This window comes from Somniosus microcephalus, chromosome 21 (assembly GCF_052327205.1).
Source record: "Somniosus microcephalus isolate GS21.2 chromosome 21, FLI_Smic_1.0, whole genome shotgun sequence".
Classification (NCBI taxonomy): domain Eukaryota; kingdom Metazoa; phylum Chordata; class Chondrichthyes; order Squaliformes; family Somniosidae; genus Somniosus; species Somniosus microcephalus.
Genome location: NC_141007.1, coordinates 6,744,343 through 6,767,824, shown reverse-complemented (window position 1 = coordinate 6,767,824; position 23,482 = coordinate 6,744,343). Strand labels below are relative to the sequence as shown.

Sequence of the window (23,482 nt, the reverse complement as noted above, 5' to 3'; positions counted from 1 at the left end):
GCCTTCTATGTCCTCGGGATGTCCCAAAGCGTTTCACAGCCATACCGAGTGGAGTCGAGTCACTATTGCAATGTAGGGAAACGGCAGCCAATATGTGCACAGCAATGCAATAAATTACCAATACAAAAGCAAAATACTGCAGGTGCTGGAAATCTGAAATAAAAACAGAAAACGCTGTAAATACTCAGCAGGTCAGGCAGCATCTGTGGAGAGAAACCGAGTTAACATTTCAGGTCATCAGAAAGGTAAATGACCGGTTAATCTGTGTTTGTTTAAGGATAAATGTTGACCATGATACTGAGACACCTCCCCAGCTCCCCTCTGAATAGTGCCATGGGATCTTTTACACCCACCTGAGAGGACAGACAGAGGAATGAATGCCCCTCCGACAGTGCGGCACTCCCTCAGTACTGCACTGGAGTGTCCGCCTAGATTTTGTGCTGAACCTTCTCTCGAGTGGGGCTTGAGCCCACAACCTTCTGACTCAGGCACAAGTGCGACCATTGAGCCTAGTCTTTATACCTCTACAGTACAGCTCTGTGTCGTAACTGCAGCATCGATGAAAGGCAGACTACTTTGTGCCAACACGACAGTCATAGAGTGAGTGCATCAGTGTAAATGGTGACTCCAGGGGTGGGTTCTTGTTGGAGTGGGACATTTTGCGACGTGCCCTGTTAGACTTTTTCATGCACCCTTCAGCTCCAAGTTTTTGCGCCCTAACTTGCTGGGAGTGCGAGCTGATAACGGTGCAGCGAGGGCAATGGGACATCTGGGACTTCAGTGATGACAGAACCAACAGTCTATCTGCTTAACCAATGGGATTTAAGGATCGCGAAAGATACCGAAAACATAGCTTTATGTTGCGTGTGCAGGCTTGTCACAGGCTCGGTACTCCATCAGATTTTACATACCGTAGGTCAGCTTTCTGACCATCTTCTTTAATGGTTTTTATGTGCTCTATATTTGAGTAGTTCACACTGATTTTATGGAGGCCTTTAATTGTAGTTTTGGTAAACTGCTGTGTGCAGTGTGTGGACTCCCGCTGCTTTCGGCTGTTTTGCGATCTGCTGCTAATTGCAGGTCCTTCCTTTTCTGCACTGAAAGTGGTGATGGCAATTGATGCTAGTGGTTTAGCAATGTTATCTGACCAGGACTGCACGCAATAAAATGTGTGAATCATTACCTCGCTCCATCTGTGTATAATCTAGAGGTGGAGGTTTGTGTATAGTTAGCAGGAGTAAATAGTGACCCGTGGATACCCAGCTAGACATCTGAGGGGTAAGTTTAGGAGTTGGGGAAAAGGTTTCACGTGTCTCTCGCTATGGTCTGTCAGTTGAATGGTAGTGAAGCAAGAGCAAGCTGCCTCTAGCAGACCAGATTTGGCACTCGTACTTCCAAAGTCCTGCAGATTCCACTTGGCTGAGATATAATTATTTGCCCGAGGTGCAGCATTCTCTTGGTTGAATTTGGTTGCCACAGTAGGGGTTGAGTCAGAAGCCAAAGCACGCAGCAGTGGGACTCCACCCTCCTTTGCAGTCACCAGTGCACTCCCTCAGCTGATTTCCTACCCAACTATCTATAACCACTCCTTAGTTCGAGCATTGACAGACGCTGCTCATCACCTGGAAGTGACAGCTATGCGCACCTCCTCACCTTTAGTTGCTTTTCCTGAAAGGAATGCCAAGTATTTGGCTGTTTTTACAAAAGCAGCTGGGATGGTCTTGAGCTGCCTTGAAATGCATTCCACCCGTTTGTTCTGGCCTTGGCCCATGGATACAGTGGTGCAGAGCACACACTTCAAAATGGGTCACCCAAATCTCGTAGTCACTTTTTTGTATGTATGAAAACATATTGTGCAGCGAGGGCACTGTTTCACCCAGAAGTTAGGACAGTGCTCCCTGGGACTGTCCATTTTTGCAGTGCTCTTTTTCCACCCCCCCACCCCCCCCCCCCCCCCCCCCAACAAAAGTTTGAAAATCTGGAATGAAGTACCAAATTCCAATGAAGCAGTGGCACATGGGACATTGGTTCATGCCCTGAGTTTAATGGAAAATGTGCCTGAGAACTGTAGCAATGTATTTGTAGAGAATATCGGGCACTCCAGCGCACAGCAGAGCCCTGTTTCCCAAGAAGAAAGTGGTCACTGGGAGCAAAGTGAGTGTCGCTGCAGGGCTGCGTGATTCTCGTATGGTCTGGAGGGACTGGCGGTTTCAGTAGTCCGCTATCTCCACCGATGAGCAGGTGCATGGCCTCGCAAGGAAACGCCTTTGAAATCAATGGTAGCGCCACCAGAAAGTTGAAGATCTCCGGCTCACTGTTTACGGCAACGGTAGCGTAGTGGTTATGTTGCTGGACTAGGAATCCGGAGGCCTGGACGAATGATCTGGAGACATGAGTTCAAATCCCACCACTGCAGCTGGGGAATTTAAATTCAGTTCATTAAAGAAATCTGGAATAAAAAGCGAGGTGACCATGAAACTACCAGATTGCTGTCTTTGCCTGGTCTGGCCTATATGTGACTCCAGACCCACAGCAATGTGGTTGATTCTGAAATGGCCAAGCAAGCCACTCCGTTGTATTCAAGAAGGTGGCTCACTGCCACTTTCTGGTGGGCAATCGGGGATGGGCAATAAATGCTGGCCTTGCCCGCGACATCCACATTCTGTGAATGAATTTTTTTAAAAATGTTGGCCTAGAAATTCAGTTTGGGCCCGCCAGCTGGCTTGCGCCCAAAAGTTAGCGCTGCGCGCGGAGCCAGTTGCGCCCGTGAGATATTCAGTTTTTGCGCCCCAAGTCGGAACCGGGCGCTGTTCCAGGGTGTGCCCGCCCCCGCTTGGGGCACTGAAACTGAATTTCAGCGCTCTAGGTGCCACTGCGCCACCCGATGTGGTGCGGCAGGCTGCGGTACTGCAGGCCTCCTCCTTCTCTTAAGGTGGAGGTGCCTGCAACGGGGAGATCGCCGCTGGATTGTGCCGGCAAATGAGCCCGGCACCACGGAGAAGTGCCGGGCTCGCGGAAAGCAGCCGGCAATGCCGCGGGGGGGGTGGTGGAGGAGGCCGGGGAAGGAGGTGCGGGCAGGCGGCCGCCGAAAAAGCGGCCGGCCGCACCTCCACCTTTATGCGCCCCACTAAGGCTGCAGTAAGGCCCTGGTCTCCGGATGTTAGTAGCGGCCGCCACGGAGGAGGCAGCGGCAACTGAATATGGGGGTCGGGCCGGCATCGGGGCGGAAACGGGGCACTGCGCACACCGATGACGTCATCGGTGCCGGCGCAGCGCTACCGGCTACCGCCGCCATTACCGCCGAGCTCAATATCAGTGCAACCTCCTCTACTGGCGCAGAGGCCCTCTTTGGGCCTTAACTGGGCGCAAAGCCCACTGAATTTCTAGGCCGTTGACTCTCAAAAGTCACTTGCTCTGAAAGCACATACTCTGACTCTCAAAGTCCTGTCTGATCAATTAGCTATCCACTTGCTTCATCTCTCCTGTCCGTTTGTGTCCCATCTGACTTGAAAGCAGCAATGTCGTGCTCACGAGGGGATCGGCTGTGGATTAGTACGCACTGCGTTCTACAGCCAAGCAGGTCAAACCTTGTGGAGCTGGGGTTACTTGATGGTTACAGTGAGCATGGTACTCCTTCCTGTGAGACACTGCATCTCTAGGGTGGGCTGCAACATGCCAGGAAAAAGTCGGAATGGATACTATAAATGGATTTTATACAGTATAAATGGATTCTTTACCCAGAGAGTGGTGAGAATATGGAGCGTGCTACCACAAGGAGTAGTTGAGGCGAATAACATGGATACATTGAAGAGAAAGCCAGATAAACACATGAAGAATATACTGATGGGGTGAGATGAAGGGGGGTAGGAGGAGGCTCGTGTGGAGCACAAACACCGGCATGGACCTGTTGGGCAGAATGGTCTGTTTCTGTGTAATTAATTCTGATATTACAGATGTATTCTAATTATTAAAGAACATTTATTTTTGATTTTTTGCTAGTTTGAGTCTGATCAGGACTGTATCTGAATTGCCTGTATCTGAATTGCCTGTATTGCAAGGGTAGAGGCACTTTTGACAGTGGGCTGATGGTGGTCAGGAACAGAACTGACTGCAGACACGATAGCTAACCAAAGACTGAATCATTGCTAAGTTATTTGAATAATAAAATTTGACATACTGCTGGCTGGGTGAAAGTGGCCTTTCAACTTAAAGCCAGAGAGAGCTGGAATAGCTGCACGATGAGTGAGAAACAGGAGGGGTGACCTATTCCTTCACTACCTTGCCTCTTTTGGTGACCCAAAGGTTGTTGCCAACCTTTTAAAATTCCTTTTCTGGTGGAGAACTGGATGAGCCAAACCTTCCTCCAGCTGGGTGTCGGCAAAACTGAAGCCATCGTCTTTGGCTGGACCCGGAGCTCGACTTTCTTCCCTATGTCTGCTCTGTTGGGGAAACCACTTTCTTCCACCTCTGCAATGTTGCCCGTCTCCGCCCCTGTGTCTCCTTCAGCTGCCTAAAGTCTGGTCCATGCTGACTTCACCTCGTGGCTTGGTTTCTCTAACTCTGTCCAGCTGGTCTTCCCACCTCAACTCATCCAAAACACCACACCGCAGCCAATGTCCTTGCCTGTACTGAATCCCACATTCCAATCCCATCCCCCCACTGCTTCCTATCCAAGCTCCCTGCAGTCAGTAATGCTCATTTCAAAATTCTTATCTTTGCTTTCAAATCTCTCCATGGCCTTCTCCCACCTGACCACCTGCCTTATGTCCTCCTTCCCACCCTCTTCCTCTAACGCTGCTCCTCACTCCTTCCACTCCACCATCAGCAGCCATTATACCCCTGCTCTCTGGAATTCTTTGTCCAGTTCCTTCCATCTTGTTGCCCCCCACTCCTTTCGAAACACTACCCAAATGTCTCCTCTTTGACTGTCTTTAGTTCCACATCCTGTGTCCTCGCTTTTCCTTATGCTTGGTTCCGACCGTATCCCTTTCCTCCTGACTTTCTCACACTCCACAATGTTGTCCTGAACTTGCTCCGCTAATGCAAGATCGGGTGGAAAAAAATGTAAAGGAGAATTGGGTAGATATTTGAGATATGGAGTGTTTGCAGGTTGCTCGAGTTCGGGAGCAACCTGCAAAAACTGCCAAACCTTGTCCAACCCTGCACCCGCCTGTGCTGCTCGGTTATTGTAGGCAGTAAACCAGTGCTCTTCCTGCCCTTAAATTTAAATCCCTACTTTGCCACTAAGTATATTTATACGGTTTTACTGTATTTCTCCTCAGCAATTCTACACCCTTAGTGGGGAATGAACTTTAAAACTGCAAAACTAGTTAGTTTTATTGATGAGCTCTAAACCCTGAACCAGATTTGGGGTGCAGACACAGCCCAGAGGGCACATACCTGGTTCCAGTATTTTTCCTTAAAGTGTTGGCTACTTTCCCCTGCAGCAGACAGTGGGAGAATGATGTCTATATTAAATCTATAGATGACCAATTGGAGCTCCATTCTCTCCTCTTTTTGGATGAGACATTAAGCAGCCCCCGTCTCTGAAGTGGGTATAAAGGATCACATGGCTCGACTTGAAGAGGAGCAGGGAGTTCTCCAGAGACTCGAGTGTAAAAATCTAGGCTGATGCTCCAGTGCTGCACTGAGCGAGTGCTGCACTGTCTGAGGTGCCGTCTTTCGGATGAGGTTAAAACTGAGGCCCTGTCTGTACTCTCGGATGGATGTAAAGGATCCTGTGGCTCCACAGAGGAGCAGGGAGCTCTCCTGATAGTTGTTTGTTCTTATGACAAATTTGGTTCTTATGACAAATCGGAGGTTCTGAATATAATCTTCTTGTATCCATTTTTAAAAGTTCTATTTGTCTGACGAGATCCCGTGTGGGAGTACAGCACCTGCTGACTGACTCCATACACATTTGCCTACCTGAGTCACTGCACGTTGAGTCATTCAATACATGTAACGCACTGTTTGTATATTAAGCTGTTGTCAAATCTCAATTACATTAATGTGAAAAGTGGTTATCAGTTACCAACTGAGCCACGCTGATGCTTTTACAAACCTTTTTGAATAAATTAAGTGCACATTTTTGAAAATGTTGAACAATCAGCTTAACATCAGTGGTAGGAAAGGTAATGGAATCTTTAATCAAAGACGTAATAGAAGAATGTCTAGAAACTGAAAGCAAAAGAGTAGGCAGCACGCATTCCAAAAATAAAGGTCCTACTTGACCAACCTTATTGAATTCTTTGAAGAAGTAACAAAGGGTAGATAAGGGTAATGCAGTAGATGTAATGTATTTGGATTTCCAAAAAGCCTTTGCCTTTGCTAATTTATCATATACAGTAGTAGACTCGTGACTAAGGTCAGAACATGTGGAGTCAGGACAAGTAGCAGAATGTGTAGCAAGCTGGTTACAAAGCAGAAAACAGAGCAGGGGTTTCTGTGCCGTGTATATCCTATGTAAAAGGTAGTTACTCAGACTGGGAAGTGGTGTTCCACAAGAATCGGTGCTGGGTCCGCTGTTGTTTACCATTTACCATAAATGATTTGGACTCTGGAATCGGAAGTGCAATTTCAAAATTTGACCCCCAATGCAGTGTAGTTAATTAAAAAATTTTTTTTTTATTCATTGATGGGATGTGGGCGTCGCTGGCTAGGCCTGCATTTAGTGCCCATCCCTAATTGCCCTTGAGAAGATGGTGGTGAGCCGCCACCTTGAACCGCTGCAGTCCAGATGGTGTAGGTACACCCACAATGCTGTTAGGAAGGGAGTTCCAGGATTTTGGCCCAGCGACAGTGAAGGCACGGCGATACAGGTCCAAGTCAGGATGGTGTGTGGCTTGGAGGGGAACTTATGGTGGTGATGTTCCCATGCGTCTGCTGCCCTTGTCCTTCTAAGTGGTAGAGGTCGCGGGTTTGGAAGGTGCTGTTGAAGGAGCTTTGGCGAGTTGCTGCAGTGCATCTTGTAGATGGTACACACTGCAGCCACAGTGCGCCGGTGGTGGAGGGAGTGAATGTTGAAGGTGGTGGATGGAGTGCCAATCAAGCGGGCTGCTTTATCCTGAACTAGCTGGGGAGCCCGGCGTTGCCGGGGCTGTTTTGGGGCAGGCGGTTTAAATCGAGTGCCAGGCTTTGGGGCCCTGTCTGTGTCCCTTTGTGAATCTGGTGCTGGGCAAGATTTTAAATCGAGTGGCAGGCTTTAGGGCCCTGTGTGTGTCCCTGTATGTCTACCTTTTAAAAGGTTGAAAAATGAAAGTGAAACTACTTATGGCTTTGGGGCCCTGTCTGTGTCCCTTTGTGAATCTGGTGCTAGGCAACACTTGAAATCGAGTGGGAGGCTTAGGGCCCTGTCTGTGTCCCTGTATGTCTACCTTTTAAAAGGTTGAAAAATGAAAGTGAAAGTACTTATAAAACGTTTTTGGTAAATCTTATGTTATTTTTAAAAGAGAAACTAACTTTGAAAGTCGTTTTAGCTGGAAGGTGAAGTCATTTGAGCTGGAAGCTGGTAGTCAAACAATGGCTGGCAGCTCCCCGAGATGAAAACGAATAGTCCCGCCCACACACACACACCGATTGGCCAACCATCAGGGGACCGTACTGTAGGATTGGTCAATCGTGACGGAACAGGATTGGTGGAACCTTGATGTCAGTCAATCAATGCTAGCAGATAATGAGTTTAATTTTGAAGGTTTTTTGCATAAGGCGCGAACAATTTTCGTCCGACCGAAAAGTAAATACGCTTAAAACCGTCTCTGAAGCGTAAGCTTTCTTTGGCGGTAACGCGCGCGTAGGTACGCCCTGTAACTTTCGAGTGCATACCCGTAAGACGCACAGGAAATGACGAGACAGACAGACAGATAGACAGAGAGAATGACAGAAGTACCGCTTTATATATATATAGATGGTGTCGAGCTTCTTGAGTGTTGTTGGAGCTGCACTCATCCAGGCAAGTGGAGAGTATTCCATCACACTCCTGACTTGTGCCTTGTAGATGGTGGAAAGGCTTTGGGGAGTCAGGAGGTGAGACACTCGCCGCAGAATTCCCAGCCTCTGGCCTGCTCTTGTAGCCACAGTATTTATATGGCTGGTCCAGTTCAGTTTCTGATCAATGGTAACCCCCAGAATGTTGATAGTGGGGGATTCAGCGATGGTAATGCCATTGAATGTCAAGGGGAGATGGTTAGAGTCTCGCTTGTTGGAGATGGTCATTGCCTGGCACTTGTGTGGTGCGAATGTTACTTGCCACTTGTCAGCCCAAGTCTGAATGTTGTCCAGGTCTTGCTGCATATGGACACGGACTGCGTCAGTATCTGATGAGCCTCGAATGGTGCTGAACAGTGTGCAATCATCAGCGAACATCCCCACTTCTGACCTTATGATGGAGGGAAGGTCATTGATGAAACTGCTGAAGATGGTTGGGCCTAGGACACTGCCCTGAGGAACTCCTGCAGTGATGTCATGTGATTGAGATGAATGACCTCCAACAACCTCCACCAATAGAGGAGGATTGTGACAAAATACAGTAAGACATTCATAAACTTGCAGAATAGCTGTGTAATTGGCAAATGAACTTCAAAATAGATAAGTACGAGATAATACATTTTGGTCGGAAGAATACAGAGGCCACATACTCTTTGGAAAATAGGAGACTCAATGGGGTAGAGGAGCAGAGGGATTTGGGAGTGCAGATACACAGCTCATTAAAAGTAGTGACGCAGGTTAATAAGGCCATTTAAAAAAAAAAAGCAAACCCTGCACCAGGGTTCATTTCAAGAGGGATAGAATTGAAAGCGGAGACGTTACATTAAACCTGTATAGAACCTTGGTTAGACCACACTTGGAATACTGTGAACACTTCTGGTCTCTATTATAAAAAGGATATAGAGGCACTGGGAAAGGTGCAAAAAGATTTACTGTACGAGAATGATACCAGAACTGAGAGGTTCTACCTATCGGGAAAGATTGCAACAGGCTGAGGATGACCTGATCGAGGTCTTAAAGATTATGAAAGGGTTTAATAGGGTAGACTTCGAAAAGATGTTCCACTTGCGGGCAAGACCAGAAGCAGGGGCCATAAATTATAATGGGGAATTCAGGAGAAACTTCTTTCCCCAGAGAGTGGTGAGAATGTGGAACTCGCTCCCACAGGGAGTGGTTGAGGTGAATAGTGTAGGTGCACTCGAGGGAAAGCTCGATAAACACAGGAGGGAGAAAGGAATAGGACCTGTTGATGGGGTTGGATGAAGTAGGATGGGAGCATGGACTTGTTGGGCCGAATAGCCTGTTTCTGTTGTAAAAACATTGTACGACTAATGTTGCAACCAGAGCTTGCACCCGTGTCTGTGCTGCAGCATTGAGGGCATCCACACCTCGTGCTGGTTCCACCGCTCCCCGTGCATCACAAGCTAGAGGAAGTGTTGTCTATGCACTGGGATACATGGGCAATGAATGGCCACCATCCCTACCAGTAACATCTTCCAGCAGTGACCAGCTTTTACTGGCCCGTGCTGCCTTTCTCCTTTCTAAGTGAAGCCTGGTTACCGCATCGCTGAGCGAATGTTGGCTGGAATGTCTTTAACTTGTCCTTGTCGATGTAAGTTGGGAGTCTGAGTCCTGTGACCCTGTACATAGTTCAGGTATTGATGGAAAGCCTGTAGCATTGTTGGAGTACACCTGTGCTGCACTCGAGGAACACTCAAAAACCCGTGTCAAAAACCGGCAATCTCGTTCCTCTGGATTTAAATGTGACCGGCCTCCCAAGTTGTGTAAGTAATTTTATACACATGTCCAAAATCCACTTCACATGGGCACAAAACTAGATGCAGCCTTGAACTGGGTGGTGTAAAGGCAGTTTGCTGTTGACCAGTAATGCATAGTGAACTGGCTGGCTGTAGATGTCTACATGTGACTGGGTCCCTGTGACTCGCTGCTCTATTATCCCAGGGCACAGGACCCAGCTCTCCAAATACTAACTGTTGACAGTTTCTTTCTTGCCATTTTCTCCAGGGCGAATGGTGCGGTTTTCAATCATTTCTCCCCAGGGGTGAGTGGAATAGTCTGGGCTTTAGACACCTTCAGTGTTGCTATCAGGCTATACCATTAATGACTGACTGACTATGTTCCTTGCACCTATTCATTGAGGTCACCTTTCTATTTCTCCTGCACCCCAGGAAAGCTGTTGTATTGGTCTTTCCAGCATTCGTGGTTAGTGTTACTTGCCCTTGGTTGGTAGGTGTGCCATATGGAGCAACAGCAGGTGGCTGGAGTTAAGATGTCGATAGACAAATAGGAGCAGGAGTAGGCTGTACAGCCCCTCGAGCCTGCTCCGCCATTCAATAAGATCATGGCTGATCTTCGACCTCGACTCCACTTTCCCGCCCGATCCCCATATCCCTCGATCCCCTTAGTGCCCAAAAATCCATCGATCTCCGTCTTGAATATATTCAGTGACCGAGCCTCCACAGCTCTCGGGTAGAGAATTCCAAAGATACACCACCCTCTGAGTGAAGCAATTTCTCCTCATCTCATTCCTAAATGGCCGACCCCTTATCCTGAGTCTATGCCCCCCTAGTTCTAGACTCTCCAACTGGGGAAAGCAACCTCTCGGCATCTACCCTGTCAATCCCCTTCAGAATCTTGTATGTTTCAATGAGATCACCTCTCATTCTTCTAAACTCCAGAGAGTATCGGCCCATTCTACACAATCTCTCCTCCTAGGACAGCCCTCTCATCCCAGGAATCAATCTAGTGAACCTTCGTTGCACCGCCTCTATGGCAAGAATATCCTTCCTTGGGAAAGGAGTCCAAAACTGTGCACAGTACTCCAGGTGTGGTCTCACCAAGGCCCTGTACAATTGTAGCAAGACTTCCTCACTCTTATACTCCAGCCCCCTGCAATAAAGGCCAACATATACATTTGCTTTCCCAGTTGCTTGCTGTACCTCCATGTTAACTTTCAGTGGTTTGTGTACAAGGACACCCAGGTCCCTCTAAACACTAACATTTACTAGTCTGGCACCTTTTTTTGAAAAAAAATTCTGCTTTTCAATTTTTTTTACCAAAGTGGATAACTTCACATTTCCCCACGTTATACTCTATGTGCCACCTTCTTGCCCACTCTCTTAACCTGTCTCCATCCCTTTGCAGCCTCCTTGCATCCTCCTCACAGCTTACGTTCTCACCTAGCTTTGTATCATCAGCAAACTTGGATATATTACATTTGGTCCCCTCATCCAAATCATTGATATAGATTGTGAATAGCTGAGGGCCAATCACTGATCCTTGTGGTACCCCACTAGTCACAGCCTGCTAACCTGAAAATGACCCGTTTATTCCTACTCTCTGTTTTCTGTCCGTTAACCAATCCTCAATCCATGCTAGTATATTAACCCCAATCCCACGAATCCTAATCTTGTGCAGCCACTTATTGTGTGGCACCTTATCAAATGGCTTCCGAAAATTCATATCAGCTGTGATCTAATTGAATGTTGGAACAGGTGCGAGGGGTTGAATGGCCTACTCCTGTTCCTATGTTCTGTGTAAGCGCAAAAAATAAATTCCCGACAGGATAAGGATAAGATGCTGCTCTGTGGGGTAGGAGCTAGTTAGGAGCAGCAGACTGGTGAGAACTGTTCTTCGATTGCCTTCTGCACCTCTTGTCAGAGCCTGAGAATAGCGGAGTATGGAAACCAGGCTGGTCACTGATTCCGAGCACATGGGCATTTACAGTGCAGCATATTGGAAATAAGCAGCAGGTAGAACTCGACTGTGCAATATGTGAACAGCCAGTTTACAATCTCCAGGTCCTGAAATGAGATCTGTTCTATATATGAATATATATATTATCGTGCACACTTTTTTCCAGTTCTGGTTTCTATTTGAAGGAGACACTCTTGCCGGCCGGTTTTGATTGACTGCTCAGTAACAGCAGTCAGCTCCCTGAACGCTGCCCTTCTTGATTTTAAAAAGCAAACCACTGGAGACCTGAAACAAACACCGAGAAAGCTGGACACACACAGCAGGTCAGTGAGTGTGTGGAGATCCAGTGAACCCGAAATGTCCCCAGGTGCTGACTGGCCTGTGTCCAGCCTTTTCTCCTCTGCATTTAGTGGCTCTGCCATTGAGCATTTCTTAACGTCCGTCTCGATCTCCAGTAATTAACTCTCCATGCCCGGAGTGAAGGACCAGCTCTCCATATAATCCAAGCTGGACAGAAACCCGAAACTTAAATCTTTTTAATACCTGGTTCTCAATGTTACGCTGCAAGTGTGTCTGTCAGCTGCTAAATATACAGTCACTCGGTCATGCTGAATAAACTCCTGAGTAATGAGGCTTCCTCACCTGACGTGTACTCTCCTGTGTGAGTCACTACACAGCAGGCCGCAGCAGCAATCCTGGGTGAACTTACCTTTGCCAGTGTTTGGAGAAGTGCTGCGAAGGATAATTGGTGCTGTTTTTTCCAGCTTGGCATTTGTGGGCTATGCGTGTGGGCAGTAGATGCTGGGAATTTTTGGTACAGGCGGAGGTGATGGGGAAACACACCTGCTATGCCCATAAAGCTGCCTTGAATGTGTATTTGTGGAGAGCTTTTGAATGATGAATGGGTAAAAGGTGTCCCTGCAATAGAACCTTTAGAAGTTACAGCAGAGGCTATTTGGCCCATTGTGCCTGTGCTGGTGTTAGCTTTCCAACTAGGGAGCTATATATTGCAACTTCACTGCCCTGTCCTTTCCCCATATCCTTTATATTCTTTTTCAAATACTTATCCAATTCCTTTTTAAATGATCTAGGCTCTGCCTCAATAGTCACTTGTAGTAAAGCATTCCATCTTCTAATAACTCTCGACATGTAAACTCCCTCCTTGGTTCTTCCTGAGTTTATGCCCCATTGTTGCAGACTTCTAACCAGTGGAAATGATCTGGCTCTGATTCAAATCTTGAATATTGAAACCTTTTGGTGTCTGTTTGACTCAGTGGTCATACTGCTGCAGGTTTTTGGTTCAGGTCCAGCATCAGGACTTCACCACGTAAGGTGTGCCAACCTTGTGCAGTACTGAGGTGCCGTCTATTAGATGAGGTTTTGAACAGAGCTGTGGTGGTGTAAAAGATCCCATGGCACTATTTGAAGTGGAAAAGGGAGTACGTCTGCTGTCCTGACCAGCATCCCTTCCTCGACCAACAGCAGCAGAAACAGATTAACTGGTCATTCATTCATTTGCTGTTTGTGGGACTTAGTTTTGTGCAAAGTTCAGCCAAGGCTAGATTTCTGTTCATTCCTGTGCGTTTATAAAATCCCTTGCTATTTCCCTTCCCACTCCTAATCTGTCTTTTGCTTCTCTTCAATTAAGAACATAAGAAATAGGAGCAGGAGTCGGCCATTCGGCCCTTCGAGCCTGCTCCGCCATTCAATGAGATCACGGCTGATCTTCTACCTCCTCTCCAGTCACCGGCCCTATCGCCATATCCCTTGATGCCCTTACTAGTCAGAAATCTATCCACTTCTGTTTTGAATATACCCAATGACTGAGCCTCCACAGCCCTCTGGGGTAGAGAATTCCAAAGATTCACCACCCTCTGAAGAAATGTCTTCTCATCTCAGTCCTGAATGGCCTACCCTTTATCCTGAGGCTATGGCCCCTGGTTCTAGACTCCCCAGCCAAAGGAATCATTCTCCCAGCATCCATCCTATCAAACCCTGTAATAATTTTGTATGCTTCAATGAGATCCCCTCTCATTCTTCTGAATTCAAGAGAATACAGGCCTAGTTTACTCAATCTCTTCTCATGCGACAGTCCCGCCATCCCAGGAATCAATCTCGTGAACCTTCGTTGCACTCCCTCTATGGCAAGTATATCCTTCCTTAGGTAAGGAGACCAAAATTGTACACCGTACTCCAGGTGTGGTCTCACCAAGGCCCTATATAATTGGAGTAAGACTTCTTCACTCCTGTACTCAAATCCTCTTGTAATGAAGGCCAGCATACCATTTGCCTTCCTAATGGCTTGCTGCACCTGCACATTCACTTTCAGTGACTCATGTACAAGGACACCCAGGTCCCTTTGAGCATCTGCATTCCCCAATCTTTCACCATTTAGGAAATACTCTGCCTTTCTGTTTTTTCCTACCAAAGTGGATAACTTCACATTTATCCACACTATATTCCACCTGCCATGTTCTCGCCCACTCACTGAGCCTGTCGAGATCCCCTTGAAGCCTCTTCACATCCTCTTCGCAACTGACACTGCCACCTAGCTTTGTATCATCAGCAAATTTGGAAATGTTAACATTTAGTCCCCTCATCCAAATCATTGATATAGATTGTGAATAGCTGGGGCCCAAGCACCGATCCTTGCGGTACCCCACTAGTCACAGCCTGCCATCCTGAAAAAGACCCATTTATCCCTACTCTTTGTTTTCTGTCTGTTAACCAATTCTCAATCCATGCTAGTATATTACCCCCAATTCCATGTGCCCTAATTTTGTTCACCAACCTCTTGTGTGGGACCTTATTGAAGGCCTTCTGAAAATCCAGATACACCACATCTACCGGTTCCCCTTTGTCTACTCCACTAGTTACATCCTCAAAGAACTCCAATAGGTTTGTCAAACAGGATTTCCCTTTCATAAATCCATGTTGACTTTGCCCAATCTTACTATTAGTTTCTAAGTGCCCAGTTATTGCATCCTTTAGAATAGATTCCAGCATTTTCCCAACTACTGATGTGAGGCTAACAGGTCTGTAGTTCCCCGTTTTCTCTCTTCCCCCGTTTCTTAAATAGCGGGGTTACATTTGCTATCCTCCAATCTGCAGGAACTGTTCCAGAATCTATAGAATTTTGGAAGATGACAACCAATGCGTCCACTATCCCAATGGCCACCTCTTTCAAAACTCTAGGATGTAGGTCATCCAGTCCTTGGGATTTATTGACTTTTAGTCCCATTCATCTTGTTAGTACTGTTTTTTTGCTAATAATTTCTTTAAGTTCCTCATTCTCGCCACACCCTTGGTTTTCTCGTATTTCTGTGAGGTTTTCTGTGTCTTCCTCCGTGAAGACAGAAACAAAGTATTTATTTAATTTCTCTGCCATTTCCTCACTCCCCATTATAAATTCTCCTGTCTCTGGCGAAGTTAAGTGTAGGTCCTTTACAGTCAGTTTTTTCCTTTTCACATACCGAAAGAAGCTTTTACAATCCGTTTTTATATTTTTCGTTAGTTTGTGCTCATATTCCATTTCCCTTTCTTTACCAATTTCTTGGACCCCCTTTGCTGATTTCTAAAAAGATCCCAATCCTCGGGCTGACTGCTTTTTCTGGCAACTTTATAAGCTGCCTCCTTTGACTTAATACTAGCTTTAATTTCTTTTGTTAGCCCTGGTTGGCTCACTTTTCCTTTTGGGTTTTTATGCCCTAGAGGAATATATGTCTGTTGCAAATTATGCATTATTTCCTTGAATGTTAACCATTGTATGTCCACCTTCATACCTTTTCGTGTAGTCTCCCAATCTACCATGGCCAACTTGTCCCTCATACCCTTGTAGTTTCCTCTGTTTAGATTGAAGACCTTAGTTTCAGATTGGACTACATCACTCTCAAACTAAATGTAAAATTCAATCATATTATGGTCACTTGTCCCTAAAGGCTCCTTTACCACAAGATTATTGATTTAGCCCTTTCTCATTACACAGTACCAGATCCAGAATAGCCTGTTCCTTGGTTGGTTCCTCCACATACTGATCCAGGAAACCATCTCGCATGCATTCCAAGAATTCGTCCTCCACACCATCAGTGGTAATTTGATTTGCCCAGTCAATATGTAGATTAAAGTCCCCCATGATTACTGTATTGCCCTTGTTACATGCACTTCTAATCTCTTGATTGATACTGTGCCCTACATTACCCACCAATGTTTTCCGCCCTTTGCTGTTTCTTAGCTCCACCCAAACTGATTCCAGTTCTGCATTACGATCTGCCGAGCCAAGATCTTTTATCTCTACCGTATCGATCTAATCCCTTATTATCAGCGTTACTCCACCTCCTTTTCCTTTTTGTCTGTCCTTCCTAAATGTTGAGTACCCTGGAACATTCAGTTCCCAGCTTTGGTTACCCTGCAACCATGTCTCTGTAATGGCAATTACATCATACCCATTTACTTCTATTAGTGCCATTAATTCATCCACCATGTTGCGAATGCTATGTGCCTTCAACTTTGCCTGTTTAATATTTTTCTGCACTTTGACCCTCTTTACTGTTGGCCTTTGTTTCTGCTCCCTACTAGTTTTGCTGACTACTTTTCTAACTTTCACTTCCAGCTTTTTTTCTCTCTGTTTTGGGCCCACACTTAGGTTCCCAGCCCCCTGACAAACTAGTTTAAATCCTTCCCAATAGCACTAGCAAACCCCCCTGTGAGGATAGTGGTCCCGGTTCTGCCGAGGTGTAACCCGTCCAGCTTGTACAGGTCCCACCTTCCCCAGAATCGGTCCCAATGCCTCAGGAATTTAAATCCCTCCCTCCTACACCATCTCTCCAGCCACGCAGTCATTTGGTCTATTCTCCTATTTCTGCTCTCGCTAGCACATGGCACTGGGAGTAATCCTGAGATTACTACCTTTTTGAGGTCCTGCTTTTTAATTTATTTCCTAGCTCCTTATATTCTGCTTGCACGACCTCGCCCCTCTTTCTACCAATGTCGTTGGTACTGATATGGACCACGACCTCTGGCTGTTCACCCCCTTCAGAATGTCCTGCAGCCGCTGAGTGACATCCTTGACCCTGGCATCAGGGAGGCAACATACCATCCTGGAGTCATGTCTGCGGCCACAGAAATGTCTATCTGTTCCCCTTACGATAGAATCCCCTATCACTATTGCTCTCCCACTCTATTTCCTCCCCTCCTGTGCAGCTGAGCCACTCGTAGTGCCACGGACTTGGCTCTTGCTGCATTCCCCTGAGAAACCATCTCACCCAGCAGTATCCAAAATGAAAAATCTGTTGGAGAGGGAGATGGACCCAAGGGACTCCTGCACTACTTTCCTAGTTCTTCTACTCTGTCTGGCGGTCACCCATTCCCTTTCTGTCTGTGCACTCTTTACCTGCGGTGTGACCACCTCGTTAAACGTGCTTTCCACGTAGATCTCAGCTTCGCGGATGCTCCACAGTGACTCCAGCCGCAGCTCCAGCTCTGAGACGCGGATTTCGTGTAGCTGCAGCTGGAGACACTTCCTGCACATGTTCGCCCTGGACACCGCAAGTGTCCCTGGCTTCCCACATCGCACAGGAGGAGCACTCCACGCTGCCGAGCTGCCCTGCCATGTCCTACCCTTCATTTACTCCCTTTACTTCCTCTAAATTAAAGAATATTAAATATACTAGGGACATTACTTCACTTTAAACAGTACTTACTCTAAACTAGGGAACTTATTTTTACTTTAACGACTGGACTGTAGAAATACTCACCAGGTCCTACTTACCAATCCAAAAGCAAAATACTGCGGATGCTGGAAATCAAATAAAAACAGAAAATGCTGGAAATACTCAGCAGGCCAGGCAGCATCTGTGGAGAGAGAAAGAGTTAACGTTTCAGGTCGATGACCCTAGGTCAGAATGATCTATTATAATTCTCAGCTTCTGTATCAAATGTTTTTTCTAAATCTAATTTTTGCACTAATCTTGGCCACAGATTTTCTCTCTTTTTCCACCCCCACCCTGCCCTTTGCTCCCAGTCAAAATATACGTGATCTGCGTCGTCCTCTCCTGTTTAAATCTCTCCACTGCTTGTTGTGCAATTTTCCCAACCAATTAATCTGGTCCCCTTTCAGCCCACTGAGGTTAGCTGAAATCCGGTCCAACGCCTTCATCTTGGATCCCTCTATCTTCAGTGTGACACTGGTAGGTTCTGGTTCTCCAGGCTTCAGGCTGCTTGCCCTGCACTGTTGCCCAGACCAGACCGACCACTGCGGTCTTCCTTGTTCAGCTTGCAACGCGCTCCATTAAAGAAACAGTCCTGGATGTATTTGAGGAGCCGCTATAAAACCTTAGTAAGACCACATTTGGAGTAGTGTGTGTAGTATTGATCTCCACGCTGTCTGAAGGATGTTGAGGCTGTTGCAGAGGGAAGGGCGCTGCCTGGTTTTAGGGAATACAAAGGGGAAACGGGAGATTTGATGGATGGGTTAAAAATGATGAAAGGGTGGGACAGAGCAGATAGAAACAGACGGCTTTCATTGGTTGAAGAGTCTAGACCGAGGGAGCAAAGGTACAAGATTAAATGTTAGATTTAGGGCAGCAGGCAGGAGAAACCTTTTTACACAGAGGGTGTGGAATACATTACTTGAGTTAGTGATAGCTTTGACCTGCGTGACCTCTTCTATCTACCAGAATATGAATGGTCCCTGTTCTAACAGTCGAGTGGGAGCCTGTGCTTTCCGACGCAGTGGCTCCTGCCTTACTATTGGTGTGCTGTCGGTGGCAAGAGGCAAGACGGCTGCTTCCAGTACACTAACAATGTAAAGCCATCCCTCGGTCAAAGTGACATTATTTTATATATATATAGAACGGACAGTGTGGGTTATCCTGTACAAAGCTCACCGCCATCGAGAACACAATCCTTGGAGCACAAGGGCAGGGTTTTTTAAAATTTCTTTGTGAATTATTTGCAATGTACACACTGTAAACTCATGAAGAACAATCCTCCCATGGTGCTGAGATAATGGGCCATTTGAATGGCTCACTCGCCTGTGTTCTAAGCCTAATGTGCCATGCAGAAACCCTGCTGAAGGTGTGCATAACCTCCCATCAGGACTTTGCACCACAGGAAGGGGGAGGTGGTCGGCAGGGTGACCTCATCGCTGGCTGACTGCTTTCTTCACCAGCTGCACTGCGTGGGTTCACGGTGACTCCACTCATCTGGACGTTCCTGACTCTCTGCATCTCTCTCTGTCTGTGTCTCTCTCTCCCTCTCTCTCTTTCTTCCCCTATTTAGCTGTTGTCAGCTGGGGTAGAGGATGGATCCAACAATGGGTCTTGTCCCTGGATGAGGGAGGAGAAAATCTGGCTAGGTTGTCGATTCTGATCTCTATAGTGTGTGTGTTTGAAGAAACACTGCTTGGATGATCTGCTGGAAGGCAACTAGCATATATGGAAGTAAATCCTGCAGGAGTGGAGGGCAGACATTTGGAGGAGTGCAAACGTCCGGCTAACCCTGGACAAACAATCCTGAACCAGACCAGGGCCCCCTCCTCGCCATGGCTACACACAGCCGAAGTTCACGTTTAAATAATGGCCATTGGGTCAGGGCCCAGAGCCCAGCCTGGGTCAGCACACTCGGGAGAGGAGGACCCCGAGCCCAGCCCGGGTCAGCACCCTCGGGAGAGGAGGACCCTGAGCCCAGCCCGGGTCAGCACCCTCTGGAGAGGAGGACCCCGAGCCCAGCCCGGGTCAGCACCCTCGGGAGAGGAGGACCCCGAGCCCAGCCCGGGTCAGCACCCTCGGGCGAGGAGGACCCCGAGCCCAGCCCGGGTCAGCACCCTCTGGAGAGGAGGACCCCGAGCCCAGCCCGGGTCAGCACCCTCGGGAGAGGAGGACCCCGAGCCCAGCCCGGGTCAGCACCCTCGGGAGAGGAGGACCCCGAGCCCAGCCCGGGTCAGCACCCTCGGGCGAGGAGGACCCCGAGCCCAGCCCGGGTCAGCACCCTCGGGAGAGGAGGACCCCGAGCCCAGCCCGGGTCAGCACCCTCAGGAGAGGGGGACCCCGAGCCCAGCCCGGGTCAGCACCCTCGGGAGAGGAGGACCCCGAGCCCAGCCCGGGTCAGCACCCTCGGGGGAGGGGGACCCCGAGCCCAGCCCGGGTCAGCACCCTCGGGAGAGGAGGACCCCGAGCCCAGCCCGGGTCAGCACCCTCTGGAGAGGAGGACCCCGAGCCCAGCCCGGGTCAGCACCCTCGGGAGAGGAGGACCCCGAGCCCAGCCCGGGTCAGCACCCTCGGGAGAGGGGGACCCCGAGCCCAGCCCGGGTCAGCACCCTCGGGAGAGGAGGACCCCGAGCCCAGCCCGGGTCAGCACCCTCGGGGGAGGGGGACCCCGAGCCCAGCCCGGGTCAGCACCCTCGGGAGAGGAGGACCCCGAGCCCAGCCCGGGTCAGCACCCTCGGGAGAGGAGGACCCCAAGCCCAGCCCGGGTCAGCACCCTCGGGAGAGGAGGACCCCGAGCCCAGCCCGGGTCAGCACCCTCGGGAGAGGAGGACCCCGAGCCCAGCCCGGGTCAGCACCCTCGGGAGAGGAGGACCCCGAGCCCAGCCCGGGTCAGCACCCTCGGGAGAGGAGGACCCCGAGCCCAGCCCGGGTCAGCACCCTCAGGAGAGGGGGACCCCGAGCCCAGCCCGGGTCAGCACCCTCGGGAGAGGGGGACCCCGAGCCGAGCCCGGGTCAGCACCCTCGGGAGAGGAGGACCCCGAGCCCAGCCCGGGTCAGCACCCTCAGGAGAGGGGGACCCCGAGCCCAGCCCGGGTCAGCACCCTCGGGAGAGGAGGACCCCGAGCCCAGCCCGGGTCAGCACCCTCGGGAGAGGAGGACCCCGAGCCCAGCCCGGGTCAGCACCCTCGGGAGAGGAGGACCCCGAGCCCAGCCCGGGTCAGCACCCTCGGGAGAGGAGGACCCCGAGCCCAGCCCGGGTCAGCACCCTCGGGAGAGGAGGACCCCGAGCCCAGCCCGGGTCAGCACCCTCGGGAGAGGGGGACCCCGAGCCGAGCCCGGGTCAGCACCCTCGGGAGAGGAGGACCCCGAGCCCAGCCCGGGTCAGCACCCTCGGGAGAGGAGGACCCCGAGCCCAGCCCGGGTCAGCACCCTCGGGAGAGGAGGAGCCCAGCCCGGGTCAGCACCCTCGGGAGAGGAGGACCCCGAGCCCAGCCTGGGTCAGCACCCTCGGGAGAGGAGGAGCCCAGCCCGGGTCAGCACCCTCGGGAGAGGAGGACCCCGAGCCCAGCCCGGGTCAGCACCCTCGGGCGAGGAGGACCCCGAGCCCAGCCCGGGTCAGCACCCTCGGGAGAGGAGGACCCCGAGCCCAGCCCGGGTCAGCACCCTCGGGTGAGGAGGACCCCGAGCCCAGCCCAGGTCAGCACCCTCGGGAGAGGAGGACCCCGAGCCCAGCCCAGGTCAGCACCCTCGGGAGAGGAGGACCCCGAGCCCAGCCCGGGTCAGCACCCTCGGGAGAGGAGGACCCCGAGCCCAGCCCGGGTCAGCACCCTCGGGAGAGGAGGACCCCGAGCCCAGCCCGGGTCAGCACCCTCAGGAGAGGGGGACCCCGAGCCCAGCCCGGGTCAGCACCCTCGGGAGAGGAGGACCCCGAGCCCAGCCCGGGTCAGCACCCTCGGGGGAGGGGGACCCCGAGCCCAGCCCGGGTCAGCACCCTCGGGCGAGGAGGACCCCGAGCCCAGCCCGGGTCAGCACCCTCGGGAGAGGGGGACCCCGAGCCCAGCCCGGGTCAGCACCCTCGGGAGAGGAGGACCCCGAGCCCAGCCCGGGTCAGCACCCTCGGGAGAGGAGGACCCCGAGCCCAGCCCGGGTCAGCACCCTCGGGAGAGGAGGAGCCCAGCCCGGGTCAGCACCCTCGGGAGAGGAGGACCCCGAGCCCAGCCTGGGTCAGCACCCTCGGGAGAGGAGGAGCCCAGCCCGGGTCAGCACCCTCGGGAGAGGAGGACCCCGAGCCCAGCCCGGGTCAGCACCCTCGGGCGAGGAGGACCCCGAGCCCAGCCCGGGTCAGCACCCTCGGGAGAGGAGGACCCCGAGCCCAGCCCGGGTCAGCACCCTCGGGTGAGGAGGACCCCGAGCCCAGCCCAGGTCAGCACCCTCGGGAGAGGAGGACCCCGAGCCCAGCCCAGGTCAGCACCCTCGGGAGAGGAGGACCCCGAGCCCAGCCCGGGTCAGCACCCTCGGGAGTGGAGGACCCCGAGCCCAGCCCGGGTCAGCACCCTCGGGAGAGGAGGACCCCGAGCCCAGCCCGGGTCAGCACCCTCAGGAGAGGGGGACCCCGAGCCCAGCCCGGGTCAGCACCCTCGGGAGAGGAGGACCCCGAGCCCAGCCCGGGTCAGCACCCTCGGGGGAGGGGGACCCCGAGCCCAGCCCGGGTCAGCACCCTCGGGCGAGGAGGACCCCGAGCCCAGCCCGGGTCAGCACCCTCGGGAGAGGAGGACCCCGAGCCCAGCCCGGGTCAGCACCCTCGGGAGAGGAGGACCCCGGGTCAGCACCCTCGGGTGAGGAGGACCCCGAGCCCAGCCCAGGTCAGCACCCTCGGGAGAGGAGGACCCCGAGCCCAGCCCAGGTCAGCACCCTCGGGAGAGGAGGACCCCGAGCCCAGCCCGGGTCAGCACCCTCGGGAGAGGAGGACCCCGAGCCCAGCCCGGGTCAGCACCCTCGGGAGAGGAGGACCCCGGGTCAGCACCCTCGGGTGAGGAGGACCCCGAGCCCAGCCCAGGTCAGCACCCTCGGGAGAGGAGGACCCCGAGCCCAGCCCAGGTCAGCACCCTCGGGAGAGGAGGACCCCGAGCCCAGCCCGGGTCAGCACCCTCGGGAGAGGAGGACCCCGAGCCCAGCCCGGGTCAGCACCCTCGGGGGAGGGGGACCCCGAGCCCAGCCCGGGTCAGCACCCTCGGGAGAGGAGGACCCCGAGCCCAGCCCGGGTCAGCACCCTCGGGAGAGGAGGACCCCAAGCCCAGCCCGGGTCAGCACCCTCGGGAGAGGAGGACCCCGAGCCCAGCCCGGGTCAGCACCCTCGGGAGAGGAGGACCCCGAGCCCAGCCCGGGTCAGCACCCTCGGGAGAGGAGGACCCCGAGCCCAGCCCGGGTCAGCACCCTCGGGAGAGGGGGACCCCGAGCCCAGCCCGGGTCAGCACCCTCGGGAGAGGAGGACCCCGAGCCCAGCCCGGGTCAGCACCCTCAGGAGAGGGGGACCCCGAGCCGAGCCCGGGTCAGCACCCTCGGGCGAGGAGGACCCCGAACCCAGCCCGGGTCAGCACCCTCGGGAGAGGAGGACCCCGAGCCCAGCCCGGGTCAGCACCCTCGGGAGAGGAGGACCCCGAGCCCAGCCCGGGTCAGCACCCTCGGGAGAGGAGGACCCCGAGCCCAGCCCGGGTCAGCACCCTCGGGAGAGGAGGACCCCGAGCCCAGCCCGGGTCAGCACCCTCGGGAGAGGAGGACCCCGAGCCCAGCCCAGGTCAGCACCCTCGGGAGAGGAGGAGCCCAGCCCGGGTCAGCACCCTCGGGAGAGGAGGACCCCGAGCCCAGCCCGGGGTCAGCACCCTCGGGAGAGGAGGACCCCGAGCCCAGCCCGGGGTCAGCACCCTCGGGAGAGGAGGACCCCGAGCCCAGCCCGGGGTCAGCACCCTCGGGAGAAGAGGAGCCCAGCCCAGGTCAGCACCCTCGGGAGAGGAGGACCCCGAGCCCAGCCCGGGTCAGCACCCTCGGGAGAGGAGGACCCCGAGCCCAGCCCGGGG

At 51.9% G+C, this 23,482-nt stretch overlaps 1 protein-coding gene across 2 annotated transcripts in view; it reads left to right on the top strand.

The window, feature by feature from the left end:
• llgl2 (LLGL scribble cell polarity complex component 2) overlaps positions 1–23,482 on the top strand; it is a 146,523-nt gene that overhangs the window by 34,665 nt on the left and 88,376 nt on the right. The gene's annotated exons all lie outside the window — the stretch shown is intronic.